The 14,378-nt window shown below is 37.3% G+C and overlaps 1 protein-coding gene across 1 annotated transcript in view; it reads right to left on the reverse strand.

Annotated features, from left to right (window-relative positions):
- The window catches only part of plppr3a (phospholipid phosphatase related 3a), a 30,279-nt gene extending 28,559 nt beyond the window's left edge, over nucleotides 1-1,720 (reverse strand). The window contains 1 exon segment of the mRNA XM_038292351.1: nucleotides 1,175-1,720. The gene's annotated coding sequence lies outside the window, so the exon portion shown is untranslated.
- Nucleotides 1,721-14,378: the final 12,658 nt, after the last annotated feature.

Here is a 14,378-nt window from a genome sequence, read left to right on the forward strand (position 1 = left end):
GTGAAGTTGCTGTTCAACATAAATCCGTCATTCAGATCTTAGCAGCTGAAGGGATTTGTTTTTAATGATCAGTGTAACAGCTGGGCCTCTGGTTAAACTGACTGATATGTTTTTGTAATTTTTTAATAACACCTAGAGATCATTAAATAACAAACAACACCAAGAAGATCAAGGAACACAGTGGAAAAGACATGGACAATGTTTTGATTACCCAAAATTACACTTGTTGGTCACCATGTGGTGGATTAAGAGCACCGCACATCCCCCTAAACACAGTCAAAGGTACAGTGGTGGCAGCATCATGCTGAAGCAATGCCTACTTTAAAAAGAGAATGTAGCTGCAACGTAAATGAATTGCTTCAATTGGTAACAAGTAATTGAATCAAGTTGATCCAACTTAATTATTTAGTTTTTAAGTTGCCATTTGAACAAAATGAATTGGGCAAACTTAATTTATTTACTTGTTACCAATCGAAGCAATTCATTTCAGTTGGAGCTGCATTCTCTATTTAGAGGTATAGGGAGTTAGCTGAAAAGGCTTGCGACTGAGGTGGAGATTCACCTTCCAAGAGAGAGACACAATAGAACTATGATGGAATGCTTTAATTCACAACAGAGATACATTAAAGGATTACCCTTTTCTTTCCAGTTTACATACATGCCTTGTTTCATTGTCTGTCTAGCACAAAATACTCTGCTAAAAAATGCTACACCAATGTTTGAGTTTTAAATACAAAAATTATTGAGAAATTTTAGTAGGAGGCATTTAAAATGAACTGTTACTCTCCCAGGGACCCAAAGGGGCCCAATATGAGTTCTGTGGAGTAGGGGACACCCACCTTAATACCAAAAAGGAGAAACATGATGAACTGCTGTTTTAAAATTTTTGTCCTGATATATAAGAAACATGCAGAATTCTCATGTTGATCATATTCTGTTATAGGGATATATTTGCTCATGATGCATTTTATTTTTTTTTTATTAATCAGTATTCAAGCAGGAGCATTTCACAGCTACGCCTCCTCCAGCAGAAAGAAGCAGACTGCCTCAGATCATCGGCCACAGAAACGTGAAAGCCATGTGCTGATTGTCTGCTCCTCGTCTCCGTGCGTTTGGGTGGAGCGAGGAAGCCTCCCCTTGCAAAGCATGCAGGGGGACGGATAGCTGTACTCACCTCTGTCCCGGGGGCTCCGTGAATTCACCGAGTCCCGTCGCCCCCTCCCCCCCCGGCGTGGTCGCGCGTGCTGCTCCAGTTTTGCCGTTGCGCCGTCCCCGTTAATCCATCCTACTGCTTCCCTTCATCACCCCCGAAATCCAAAGACTCCGCGGGTAGGCTGTGGGGTCCGGGGCTATTCTGGAACAACGGAGAGGGAAACAGGGAGGAGGAGGGAGGTCTGCCACGAGACGAGCAGGGATGAGGTGAGGTGAGCAGGGATGCTGATGGTGGAAAAGTCCAATTCTGCCGCACTTGCTGGTAACAGGCTCCTCTATGTGGGTCCAAGCTATGGAGAAGTGAGATTCCCACGCGCTCTCCGGGTCACATGCACCTTTCCATACATCCAACAGGATTTGTTGTTGATGAATAAATTATATACATATTATTTGGGGGAAAAAAAGTAATAATGAAAAATCAGCTCAGCATCCGACACTTGGTCTTTCAGCACACATGGATACACACAAAGGGGTTGAGGAGGTGTGTGTGTTGTTGATGGCAGTGGGGGGTTACTAAGGGAGGAGAGAGAGTTATGGTGTGTGTGTGTGTGTGTGTGTGTGTGTGGTGGGGGGAGGAGGCAGTCTGGTCCACACAGGCACCCTTCTCTGCCGAATTCCTGTTTCAGGGGCGACCGAGACAAAGGGGTTGATTTTGGAACATGCGCACCACATTTGCGCATGCCTGTGCGACTGTATGCATGTTTGCACGAGCTGCCTACGCGTATGTGCGTAAAAGTGAGATGAGAAGGTGGGCGTGTTTTTGGAGATAAACTCTGCAGCATCTGCGAGCAAAAGCTCGTTTGTTTAAAACCCAACATCATCTAAACGACCCGTTTTTTTAAATTTATTTATTTATATATTTTTACAACAGATGAAGGTGTCCGCCTTTGTTAATTTTAATGGGGGTTGCGGGCGGTGGACCACGGTGGTGCGTTCATTTCACCCCGGAATCCATCGTTCCACACAAACGCAACCTACTGACTCATCGTGAATGACGCTGCGGTAATTAACATCAAAGGTTGGAGGTGAACGCGAGAGCGCGCGTGTTAAATCACGCATGTGTGCATATCTGGTGCTTTCTGAAGAGGCTGTAGTGAAAAATCTATAACCTCTGCTCTCAATGTGATCAATTCTTAATGAGGCTCTTGAAGCTGATATTAAACATCCCGCTTGGAGCCCACGTTTCCTCTTGATTCCCTGCAGATAACCCACCGCACGTCTGTAAGTGGGAATGTTGTCACTTCAGGGACACTTGAGTCTTATACAGTGCAGTGCAAACGTACTAACACCCAAGTTCTAGTTTAACGTATTTCCTTTTGATTTCACATGATAAACCAACATACAGTGAGTGCATGTTCCCGACTGATAATTTATTCCAAATAAAAATTTGAAAACAGTTTGTGAACATCTGTTTATCTAATGTTACAGTGCATCAAGTGCATTTGTTGTCTGCGAAGACGTGAAGATGTGAGATTTTATCAGGTCTACAATAAAAACAAATATTCAATTCAGTTTTATTTATATAGCACCAATTCTCAAGTGTCATCTCAAGCCACTGCGAAGAGACAATTCACTGAGATCACAAAGTCAGATTGGTTCAACGTTTTCCATCTAAGGAAACCCACCTGATTGCATTGACTCATTTACTCTCCCTCACACAAAGCATGCACATAGCAACAGTGGAGAGGAAACACAATTGCATTCTTTAAAGTATTTCTATCTAAGGAAAATCAGGTGATTGTAAGCTGTAAACTGACTCTCTGCAATCCATCTCAGCAAGCATGCATGTAGCGATGGTGGAGAGAAAAGCTCCCTTTTAACAGCAAGAAACCTCCAGCAGAATCAGGCTCAGTGTGAGGATCCTTCTGCCAAGGCCAACTGGGTTAAAGGAGATAGAAGCGCATATACAAAAAAATGCAAAGATACAAAAGGTAACTCTTAAAGTAACTAGCTCCACAAGTGCCCCTGTCCAGGAAAGAAACAGCCAGCCAGATGGCCTCCAAGCCAGTTCCTATGTCACAGGATGAAAGAGAGCACATATAGTTATTAACAGTAAAGCCCCTTTCCTACCCAAAATAGCGGGTTAACGCATGCTTTTCAGACATGCGTGAGTCTACCAATGGATGGTTAATCCATTGGCTCCCTTCCCATTTGCAAAAAAAGCTGGGCCTAAACCCTCTCTGGCAAGCTGCATGGCCTCTGTCCCCCCGCTGCTGCATGTCTGGTGACACCATCACGCTGGGTTAGCTTTGATGCTGCCGCTAGTGCGACAGAAATCAGGAAATTGAACAATGGAGATCAACATGTAAGGAAGCCAGGGCATAGTAACTTTGCTTTTTTTTCACTCTTTTATATGTCCGAATCCCTCTCACCAGTGCTACACCATGTTTATCAAATATAAATAGTTGTTTCGTGTTATCAGAAGCAACTGGTGCGGTGTGTTGACATCTGTACGCTGTGCTCAATGGTATCGCATAAATTAGCTGGTGTGTCTGGAGAGTAGAAATAGAACGTAGCAAAAAGTGGTCCCTATGTCCTCCAGCAGTCTAAGCCTATAGCAGCAGTGTGCGAAATACCTGTCAATATTTGGGGGGGTCCCCATCTCCCGATTGTTGCGCAATACCGATCTACATTTTCTCAATATGCAGTAGGCCTATAACATTTCAAAGTCAAAGTCAGCTTTAATGTCAATTCTTCAGATTCACCAGACATACAAGGACTCGAGAGGACGTTTCTCACTCACCAGCAGTGAAACCGATAAAGTGCACAGGCACAACAGATAAGATCAGTTCCTAATACTAAAATTTAAACATTCAATTAAACAATAAAATATAAAATGTACAATAATATAAAATATGCAATACTTATGCTAGTGCAAAAAAAGGCAAATGGTAATGGCAGCAGAAAAATTATTATTATAATTACCAATTATGTAAGATATAGTATTTGTAACAGTAACAGTGCAAAATAACTGTAAATAAATATAGTATTAATAGTGCAGGAGACAGTTTGTCCGGAGTGATTTTTTTTTTGAGGAGGGCTCAGCTTCCTGACAGCTTGGTGGATGAAGTTTTCTGTAAATCTGGTGGAGCGGGCAAGAGCCTGAACAGACAGTCTATGAAAACACACACACAAAGACTGACTGTCTGTCTGTCTGTCTGTCTGTCTCTAGCAGTATTGTGGTGTGAGAATGCTTTTCTTTAGTAGAGAAAGGGAAGCAAGACAGCCTTGGCAGGAAATATGGGTGGAGTTAAATGGAGGATTGAGGATATTAAAGGGTTGCAAATCTTAAGACTGGGATGAAAGCTCTTCTCCCTGGAGCTCAATGACCACAAAATTCCATCCTCAGCTGCTTTGGAATGGTTTACATCAAAGAAGTGTTATACTAGTCCAACACCATAACCAAAAGACTTGCAGAACTGTAGCTAAAGGGGATTCTAAAAATATAGACCCACAGGGCTAAATCTAAATGTATGCCACAGGTTTCAATCTTTTGTTTCTTAATACTATTTAAATCCGTGTTCCATTATATTACTTCAATTCCTGATTATATGCTACTTTGTGTTGGTCTATCACACAAGTCCCTTTATAACAAATATGAGATTTTTTGTCGCAGCATTACAGAAGGTATGAAATTTGAAAAAAAAAAAAAAAAGAATAATTTTAAATCCACATTTTTTGAATCAAAAAGCCTGCTAAGGTTGAGCAGTGATTTGTCTTCAGTCCAGCCTTCAAAAGCTTTATATGCATTCCGATATCTGCATACCCCAGACCCCTCCTCTGCTTTCTCACCCTCTGTCACTGCCTTTGTGTGACTGCTCCATGGCAAAAGAACTGGGGAGCCCCATTTATAGCGTCAATTCTGCCTCTAGTTGCCAGGGAGCTCTTTTGGTACTCACAGGGTGCTCCTGAGTTTGTGATTCCCTCCCCTTCGCCCCTCCTTTTCCCCGCCTTCTGTTCCCTGTGGCCTCTTTAGAGCCCCCATCTCCACAATCCTGTGCACATAGAGATGAAGCTCCCCAGCCAATAATACCCAAGGGATGGCCACAGCTGGTAGAAGCTAATAAACTCATCACTCGTCACGTCTGACTGCTGTTTACCTACCTGCAAAGCAAAGTTAAGAGGAAAAGCGCAGTAATATTACATTGAGGAGGCTCAAAGGTTTTTTTGTTTGTTTTTTGGAACAACTTAATCTTCTCATCATGAATTTCATGATATATGATTAAAAATCTACGTTTCTGATTACAGAGCTGCCAATTATCAGCACTTTTTTGTCATTTGCACTGGTTGGATTGTAATTGGATACTGCAGGCTATGCGCATTAGGGATTATTTAGTTTAATTAAAATTCTTCTTGACTGCTCTTCACAAATGTGACCCAAATATCTTATTTGAGCAAAAAGTAGACAGTCGCGATTAGCTGTACATTTATGTCTAATTCTGTTCTTCCTTAAACTCTATAAATTGTTCACAATAAATAAAAACTTAAAATAGATTGATATCTTACCTGCAATACATAACTATTTGTGGTATAGATTCTTTGTTGCTGTGATGGGTTGCATGAAACGGGCCAAGAAAAAAATAAAACCTCAAAAAATTATAAAACATTATTGCGACTTTTATAAATAATATTCTATTAATTTATACACTTAATTACAATGTTATTCTTCCTGGAAAGGCAGCAAAAGTTTCATGCAGTAGGATCACTGGGTGTCACTGCCTCCTACTTTCTACTCTGCAAAAAACTTAAGGTCACTCAAGCTAAGCAGTTTGAGCATGGAAAAATCACAGAAACTGATTTAGTAAAGATCTATGAGAGTCTACAAGTTTTGTGTGAAAAACAAGAACATCTTGAAAGTCAATCAAGAAAAAATAATATTGTGATTGATGGAGTTCCTGAATCCAATGGCGAATCCTGGACAGACTCGGAAGAAAAAGTGAAGGACATTTTCAAGCAAAAACTACAACTACAAAGAGACATGGAGATGGAGCGTGTACATAGGAAAGTCTGATGCTGCTAGAAATAGACCTAGATCTATGGTTGTTAAATTTCTAAACTTCAAGGATAAAGCTGCTGTCATGCAAAGAGTAAAGAACCTCAAGGGCACAAACATTTTCATCAATGACGACTACACGGATGCTGTGCGGCTAAAAAGAATGGAATTGATCCCAAAGTTAAAAGAAACACGGGACAAAGGTGACTACCTCAGACACGACAAACTTATTATGCACTCCTGCACTTGCACCCCTAAGTATCTTCTGCGCAGCTCTGAAGGTATGATGGCACATAAAACTATAATATACTAATTACCAAGAAAAGGTTTAAGCCTAGCACATATTAATATAAACAGTCTCAGAAATAAAATTAACGATGTTGCTGAACTGCTAAATGAGTTTAAAATACACATTCTTGCTATTTCAGAGACCCACTTGGACTCATCTTTTGATGACACAGAACTATTTATTGAAGGTTACAACATATGCAGAAATGACAGAAATGGTTTTGGTGGTGGAGTTGCTTTTTATATTCAGAATCACCTACCAGTAAAAATAAGAACTGATTTAATGAGTTTTAACATTGAAATATGGTTGCAAATGTATCTACCTCATCGAAAGTCGATTCTTCTGTGTTGCTTTCACCGGTCACCAAGTGCTAATTGTGAATATCTTGACACCATGTGTCAAATGTTGGAAATAAATACTAATGTAAGTAAGGACTTATATTGTATGGGTGACTTGAACATTGACTGGTTTGCTAAAGATTGCCACTTGAAAAGACTGATAAACAAGCCCACAAGAATATGTTTCAAGAATGATGGCTCTAGAACATCTACTTGTATAGATCATATTTTTACAAACCATCCTGAACTATGTAAAAAGGTCTGTCTATTCCCACTGGTAGCAGTGATCATAATTTGATAATTTCTGCGTTAACAACCAAGCTGAGTGGATCAGGAACTGCAGTCTTATTTAAAAGATCTTATAAGTTGTTTAAAAATGACAAGTTTATTGAAGATGTTCAAGCTGTTCTGATGTGTTGGCTGCTATTAATCACGGAAACTGCTCTTTTTAAATTGAACAAGCTATTCTTGTCACTGATTGATAAACATGCACCTTTAAAGAATTTTACTGTCAGAAACAACATCACACCTTGGTTGGATGATGGACTGAAAAATTCTATGAAAATAAGTTGTCAAATGAAAAGAACAGCGGTTATGACAGGAAATAAATGTGATTAGAAATTCTGTTACTAAACTTAATTAAAAGAAAAAGAAACTTTATTTTGATAATCATGTTAAAACATAGGTAATGATAATAGGAAGTTATGGAATGTTTAAAATTAATTGACTAGTAAGAAAAATAAAATACATTCATCTTTTTGGAAACGGGATAAACTCATAACTAATCCAATAGATATTGCAAACCATCTTAATGATTATTTTATTGAAAAATTAGATAAACTAAGAGAATATATGCCTAATATAAGTAATGATATATCTTACCTGTTAATAAGGAATGAATTGATGAAAAGTAAAAACTTAAGGTTTAAACTACAAAGTGTAAATATAGATACAGTAAAGAATCTTTTAAAAACCTGCAATAACAAACCACCGGGTGTCGATGGTCTTGACAGCAGGGTTTTGAAACTAGCTGCTGACTTTATTGCCCCTGCTCTAACTCATATTATTAACCTTTGTTTCAGTTGCTCTACCTGCACACAGGCATGGAAGCATGTCCAAAAGTATATTACCTGTATTATCTAATATACTGGAGTCTATAGTATATGATCAAATTAATAACTATTTTTGTACTACTGATTTATGAACAGATTTTCATTATGCATACAGAAAAAGTCACTCTACTGCCACTGCACTGACTCACATGTCTGATGATTGGCTTAGAGAGACTATAAAGAAAAAATATTACAGGTGTTGTATTTTTAGACTTTTCTGCTGCTTTTGAGATCATAGATCACGACCTTCTATTAACAAAATTATCCTGTTACGGTTTTGAGCAGTCGGCTGTCACATGGATGTACAGTTACCTGTCAAAAAGAACACAGACAGTGTTTTTAAATGGCAGTCTTTCAGGTATCAGAAATATTACATGTGGAGTACCCCAAGGTAGTTTTCTGGGTCCATTATTATTTAATATTTTTACTAATGATTTACTATATATTTTACATAACGCTAACATTGTCATGTACGCTAACGATTCAAATATATATGTTAGGTTTCTGTTTTTCTTTTGATATTCAGTTTTGCTTTGCTCTTTGTTTTGTAGGTTTTTTTTTGGTTTAGTTCTTATTTTGTTGTGTTCCTTGGGTTTTTCTCAGTTACTGTTTCAGTCTTGGTTCTGTTTTGTTTTCTTTTGAGTATCCAGTTTTGCTTTACTCCTTGTTTTCTAGTTTAACGGGTTTAATTATTACTTTGTTGTGTTTTTCTGGTTATTTTCAGTTTTCTTGGTTTCTATTTGTTGCCCTCTGCTGCCCTCTTGTTGTCCTTTTTTGCCTAGCTCTTTTCCTCTCTTGCTCTGTAAACACCTGCTCCCAGTTTGTTCATTAGCCCCCTCTTTGTTTCTGTCTCCTATAAATACTCTTGCTGTTCAGTTCCTCTTTGCTGGGTCCTCGTCTAACTCCGTCATACTTCCTCCTACTCGTCTCTCTGAGCCTCCCTCCTGGTGATTTTGATTCCCCCGATGTCTCCATGGTTTTTTGGTACGCTTAGACTTGTGCTTTCATATATTTTGATCTTTGGACATTGGACTCCTAACTTCATGTTTGTTTGGACTTTGTTTTCTTTTGGATTTTTGGATTCCTGGTTTCCCTGTTTATTTGGACTTTGGTTTTCATTTTGGATTTTTTGGATAACCTGCCTCTGTTTTCAGTTTTTAAAATTCATCATTAAATCAACTTGAAATTCACCTCTGCCTTCCTGCCTCTGCTTTGGGTCAACTATCCACTAACAAACCCTGACAATATATACCTCAGCAAAGACACAAATGGAATTAGAAACTGTTTTAAATAAAGAATTACAATATGTAGTAGACTGGGTCAAATTAAATAAACTAGCATTAAATGCTGTAAAAACCAACTGCATGATTTTAGGTTCAAATTATAATATTAATCAGAATCCTGTAATTAATATTAAGATTAACAATGCAGTTATTGAACAGGTGCATGATACCAGACTGCTGGGTGTAATAGTTGACTCTAGATTATCATGGAAAAAACTTAATAGTAATTTTATTGCAAAAATGGGAAGAGGTATATCCATTATGAGAAGACATTCTCATAGACATTTTTTAACTTCAAACATTAGGAATTATGCGATGAAAGCACTAAACCTGACATACCTCAACTATTGCCCAGCAGTTTGGTCAAATGCCACTCAGTGATATATGAATAAATTACGACTTATACAGAATATAGATATAATAAATATAATATTAATGCACAAAGATCTTAATTGGTTGTTGGTCGTAGATTGATTGTTGTTTTCATTGTTCATTTTCATAATAAAATATTTCTAATTCAAAATTTCCTTCTGTTTTGTTCAAGCGTCTTTCTTTCAGTGTAGAAAATCACCAGTACAGTACTAGACATGTAACTAAATGTAATTTCACTTTACCCATAGTGAAAACAAATGCCATAAAAAATACTGTTGTGTTTAGAGGTATGAAAGAATGCAATAACCAGCTAAAACATATCCTGCTTGATAATAATGTCAATAAATTTAAATTATATCTGAAACAGAGTCTATCAAAATAATATAACTGAATGTTATATTTATTTATATTTGTGTGCAAATATGTATGTATAAGTGTATGAATGCTTACAGGTATAAGTGTAGAATGTGTTTTTATATTTGTGTGTATTTTATGCCCGCATGAGGGTACATATGTATGTTGATATGTGTATATATTGTATATGTATTTGTATATTTGTTTTTGTATTTTCTCTTCCTTTCATTTATTTGATGTATTCTTTGTTTTGTTTTTAATGTATATATTTTTCGGGACCCCAGGAAGAATAGCTGCAGCTTAGCTGTAGCTAATGGGGATCCTCCCAATAAAATTCAAACTCAAACCATAGCCTTGGACTTAAAGGGCAGATTTTCATCCTGGTGGCTTCACACTTAGCAGCAAACTGCCCCAGTGTATGCTGTAGATCTTGGGTCGAGATCCGTCGGTCCCCAAAATTTACGGTTCCAGAAATCCATTTATCATGTCACAGACTCAGCATCAAACTGACAAAACCAAACCAAAACCCTGCAAAATTGCACCATTTATATTTAATGCTCTGAACTTCCATCATATCAATGTGTTTTTGCACCATGTCTTTTTTCTCCCACACTGTTTACATTTGATCACTGCTGCACTTTAAGAAATGGAAATGTAATGAGAGCAGCACAAAATGAAATTTCGTTTTGAAATGTCTGCATACAAAATGACAATAAAAAAAAAAGGCTTCCCTCTGTGACAGCAGAAGAGGACTTATTTGTCTGTTTTAAAAAAGTAAACAGGCCGAGTGCATGCACACCGAGTGTCTTCAGTCGATCAAAGTCAGGCCTGTTCTAAGTGGAACCTGTCCTGTTAAGCCACCGTGTGGTCTTGGCCACCAGTCTGTAATGCATTCCTAAGGTGTTGATACCCTTCTCATTGCTTTGTCCATTGGTGCCGTGGCCTGTTTGGATTCAAAGACTACTTTGTATGTGGCCGACAAATGCAGCCTTCTTTCGCCCGGTAGGAGGGAAAGGTCCAATGTAATGTTTAAAGTTTAGGGTATCCCGTTGTTGTAAAAGTTTACCAGAAAATTATGAATAAATTAAATAATTAGAATTGGAAGTTGTAGTTAATTATTTGGTCATTAACATCAAGTGTACAACTAATTCATTATTATAATTTGAATGAATATAATTGTAATTTGCTTTCTGACCAGGGATTTTAGTCTTTTACATAAAAGGTTGGACTCCTTAGTATGGCTGTTAAATATTGAGTTGTCTTTCACCAATTTAGTAATTTAGACTATGGCTATTAGCAAAGTTATTAATCACAAACCAAATATATGTGTCTCTGTTCATTCAGATGCCATTGAAAGAAGAGTGAATCCAGCCTGAGAGATAAATTGTTCACTGTGTAAAATAAACACAGAAACAGAAAAAGGAAGGAGAAAACACTGTGAAAAGCTCCTTCTGAATAGCAGAAAAGGTATTCTGACTTGTTCCAGCGAACACAGACTTCTCCTGAGGTATTTGGTTGCTACTTAGCATAGCGTTCAGCTGGGAAGCGCTTTAGCGTCTAGCCATTAGCAGCTGAGGGGCTACTGGCAATAGGAATTGCGTCCAATATGCGACAGGTAATGTTTGGTTTCTTGAAAGGTTTCATCTGTCCCCGTGCAAATGGGTTTAACTGATTCTAACCTTGACTAGATTACATTATCTCTGCAATGTTGGGACTACAAATCTGATATCCGCGATGACGGTACCACTTTTGAAGCTGCTGAAAAATTAAATTACACCACAGAAGTTTGGGATACATTTTTTGCCTGCCTGTGGGTCAACCATTACATTTGCTAGGCGACAAAGCTTAAGTTAGTGAGAAGTGCTCACAGCTGGAAAAGGCTCTACCTGTTAGAGTCTGTATCCAAACTCTTGCAGCCTACTTGTTTTCACGGTCTTTAAAGGACCCAGTCTAGGTAGGCTTGGTTCTATGGGAACACACCGTGAGATTAATTTAAGTGACCTGTTCCCCATTCACGGCTGAGACTTTCTCACATGACACCATGAAAGGATAATGGCAGCAGTCAACTTAAGACTTGAGTGTTGACTAAGTTTGAGGGGACAGCAAATGTACACCATTATACAGACTGCACACTGACTATTTTACCTTCCATTGTGGTGTCATATCTTCAGCATTGTCCCATGAAAAGATATTGTAAGTGTGATAGGTGCACCTTGGGACATACAGTATATCTTATGTAATGGATTGCAGAACAATCTTTTCTCCAGATAAGCACAATGTATTGACTCATCTATCTTTGTAATGTCAAAGAGAACAGGATCCTATAGAACAAATCATCATCTTTATTTGCTCTTTGCTTGTTTTTTTTAAAAGCCCACATATCTTCAGTACTTCTGGCTTGTTCCCAAAGTTGACCTTCAGCCAACAGCATTATCAGACGCCTTTTCTATCAGTTTTATTTTTTAATCAGCTTTTGTGAACATCTCCTTCACTGGTTTGCCTTGTCTCCCAATCATAAAGCCCTAAAACATAGATTTCGATATATAATATGTGGCGTATGATTTCGTCAGCTTAATTTGGTCAAATACTCTGCACTATTATGTACAAAAGTAATTGTTAGTAAATACTCTTCATTTCTCCTATCAGTGGTGATAATATTATCATTGATTATTGCATGTATTACATGAAAGCATCTTGGTTAGGTATATCCTTATATGTCACTGCATTATTCCATCCAGTTGAAATCACTATGAATTCTCTTAATAGATTCTTATCGATTTCTTACAGCCTCATTCAATGTGTCCCAAAAGGCTTTAGGCACACCTGACAAAGAGATCGGTGTTGTTGTTTGACCGACTTGAAAACCCACATGCAGAGAATTGATTGGTTTAACCTCTCTGTGAATGTATCCAATTTATATAGTCTGGTCAGTGAAGCTGTATCAAGTCATTACATAATGCAAAACACCACTCCCATGCAGGTATATGCATTTTACTAAAGTTTGGCGACAGAGTATTATCTGAGCCTGAAATGTAAAAAAGCAACATAAAAACAAATGAATTCTCTTTAAATTGTGTCCAGTGACCAGATCTGTTGAAGAAACAGAAACAAGTGTCTTTAATGCAGAGTCAACCTGCAGGTAATGACACTATACAGGCTTTATTGAGTTAAAGTGATGGACTCAAGTGCCACTGTGTGGTTCAATGCTGTCATTACACCCTCACAACCACACAAAAACAATTATTCATTGAATTAGTAAGTGTGGACTGCTCTATATGTATTTCTCTCTTCGCAAAATTAAAACAAAAAGCTTCTCCCCATGCTAATAGATTATTTTCTTGACCATATAGCTTGTTTCATGACTTTGGTAAAGAAATCTGGTAGTTTTAACAAGACATCAACAAATCAAATACTTAATATGTCGCCTAGTTTGTGTCAGAATCTAAACAAAAAACGTTTGCCATCAACTTTTTTATTTCATTTCTGATGTTAAGGTTATGTGCTTCAACTATAATAATATGTTAAATGATTTAATCTAGGAGTCTTAACCTAAGATGATTTTTTAAAAGAATTGGAAATTTGTGTAGATAAATCATAAATCTTGTTAAATTTAAAATATAAGGTCACTTAAAATTTATTCAAATACATTTTTGATGAGTAATTAATAAAATAAAGAGCAATTTTAAAAAATCCACTCTGGTTTGATGAGCCCATATTTATTCTCAGGGCTGAATTAGCAAAATAAAAACCCATAATAAAGTTTTAAAATTAGCAGGATTTTGAGTGGAAGGCACCTGCTGTTATAATAGAAAACTAAATCACAACTATTATAATGCCAAGAATGAGACAATGACTGGATGAGAATTGCTTAAGTTAATAAAATGTAGATGGTTAAATCTGCTCATTAAACAAATATCTTTTTTAAAAACCACACAAGGCAAGTCAATCAATATATAAATGTTTATTTCAAAACATGAGAATGTACATTTATGCATAAAATTTCATAATATGTTGATATAACTTTTATAAGTGATAATTTAAAAGTATCTCTTTAAATATCCAGTACCACAAGCTTTTCCTTGACAAAAGTCCTAAAATATTTTACGTCCTTTAAGACACCATGGCATGTGAACACAACCACTTCACAGCACAGCAGAGGTTGAGATGTTGAAATGTACATTAGTACCACAAAACAAAACAAAAAATCAATGTAATATCAGTAAGTGTTTTTCAGACTTTGGAGTGAATCTGAAATTCTCTTAGAGACAAATAAAATGAGAATCTTAATACAATATGTGTAACTGCATCATTACACCTCGTACAACCAATTGCCTCTTCAGGAGAGCAAAGTTTATAAATGCAGCTCTTACATACCATTATTTATCTGCACGTAAATCACTTTAGTTGATTAATTTCATTTGTTAA

This window comes from Cyprinodon tularosa, unplaced genomic scaffold, assembly GCF_016077235.1.
Source record: "Cyprinodon tularosa strain WSP-4 unplaced genomic scaffold, ASM1607723v1 ctg310, whole genome shotgun sequence".
In the NCBI taxonomy this organism is placed as follows: domain Eukaryota; kingdom Metazoa; phylum Chordata; class Actinopteri; order Cyprinodontiformes; family Cyprinodontidae; genus Cyprinodon; species Cyprinodon tularosa.